Here is a 1800-nt window from a genome sequence, read left to right on the forward strand (position 1 = left end):
TTAAAAAAATCCAAATAGTACTTTAAAGACAACTGTTGGAAGAGGGGGAGGGAAAAAGTGAGGATTGGACATGCTAAAATTGTTAACAGCTCAGAAAAAGTCCTTACTGGAAGATGAAATAGAAATTCTTGTTCAATGGAGCTTTGCTGATTTGGGGTGAAGATCCAGGCTTTGTTCATTGCAGGGAGAAGGTGCGTTGAAATATCCAAGACTAAAAAGAAGAGACCGCTGAAAAGAGAAAACTACTGAAGTGAAATAATTTTGTTTTTAAAAATGGCATCCAGAAACCTTATCTTTGACACATAAGAATAGACACATAGCTAAATATGCTGTAACCTGCTTAGGTTTCCAAAGCAGCAAATTAAACCAGTGGACTATGCAGTGAGTGTCCATTCAGATGAGCAAAGCTCATTGAACATAACAATACTGTAAGAGAACATGTTGAATACTCAATGCACCAAATAATCCTCTTTTGATACAGAGACAGTAAAAGCTTTTGGGAAAGAGGCAGCCATAGTGTATATATAAGTTGGGGGGGGGGGGGGGAAAAAAAAATTTTGGGACAGGAAAATGATGAGCAAAACTATTCTCTTGGCTTTGTTTTAAGTTTTCCTCTTATTATATTTTTATTATATTGATAGCAATTCCTATTTCCAGGCAGGACACCAGTCCCAAGAGTTTGTTGACTCTGACTTTCTGGAGGAAGTTGTTACTTTGTAGAGAATATTTGAGTTGTTCTCTAGGTCAGTGAGACCTTTGGGTGCCTGAAGAGTATTGTCTCACCTGTTTTCTCTCACTCCATCTTCAGAGGAATATGAAATATCAGGCTGGGTAGTGCCAGGTCCTGCTAGACCAAATCACACAATAGCCTTCCCAGGTGTAGTGAGGAAACACACCCAGCATTTTTGCATTAGTTGCATTAGGTAGATCCCATGTGACTATAGTTCTTGGAGCCTTTGCTTTGATTTCAAACAACCTCATGTAAGACAGGATTCCCCTTCCATTTCTGGTAAATGTCAAGAGCACTAATGAAAGAACACACTAGTGATAACCCCAAACACCATTTATTTGTTTAAACCAGTGCTTTTCACTTGTTTATATGTTCTGTGGAAGACCTGATCCCTCAATCTTCTCTGCCATGGTGTAAGCCGTTCCTCTGTGGCCTTGTACCAGGGAAATCTGTGAGAATCATTTCAGCCTTTTATTTGAGCCAATGTGACAGAATCAGGGGTGGCTTACCAGGAAGTATGCTTTGCGGCTGAACAGTCACTTGGAAAAAAGTAAAACTCAGGAGCTTTGGGTACACTGTAACTGAGATAAGCTAAGCTTCAGCCCTATCGGAACAGCCTGGAGTGTAACCAAACAGCTTCTAATTCTGCTTAGGAAAGATTTGCTGAAGATTTAGCTTAAGACAATGTTCTGTAGCCACAGGGGATGGGAGAGAGAAGGACACAGTGTCCTTGCAGGCCAGAGAAGGGGGGATGGAAGGAGGGCGTCTCCCATTGCCCTCCTTGCCCCATACACCCTGCGTAAGGCAGCTGAATTTTTTTTTCCTTCTGTCAGCACAGCTAGCGACTGACTTGTCTGAGGGGTCCCCGGCCGGAAACCTCGCACAACGGCAGGAATTGTTAAATGCTCTTCCCACGCTGCGTGGCCTTTGCTGAGCTGCTGAGATTTGCCTGGCTGGGGTCACGTCCTTGAGGCACCCCTACCTCCCTTCCCCATCCCAAACCATCCCCGAGCCCAGCGCTGGGACTTTCCCCCGCCTTACCGGAGCAGCGCGGAGCCCCGGGCCCGCCC

This window comes from Haliaeetus leucocephalus, unplaced genomic scaffold, assembly GCF_000737465.1.
Source record: "Haliaeetus leucocephalus isolate CR32 unplaced genomic scaffold, Haliaeetus_leucocephalus-4.0 Scaffold306, whole genome shotgun sequence".
Taxonomy (NCBI): Eukaryota; Metazoa; Chordata; class Aves; order Accipitriformes; family Accipitridae; genus Haliaeetus; species Haliaeetus leucocephalus.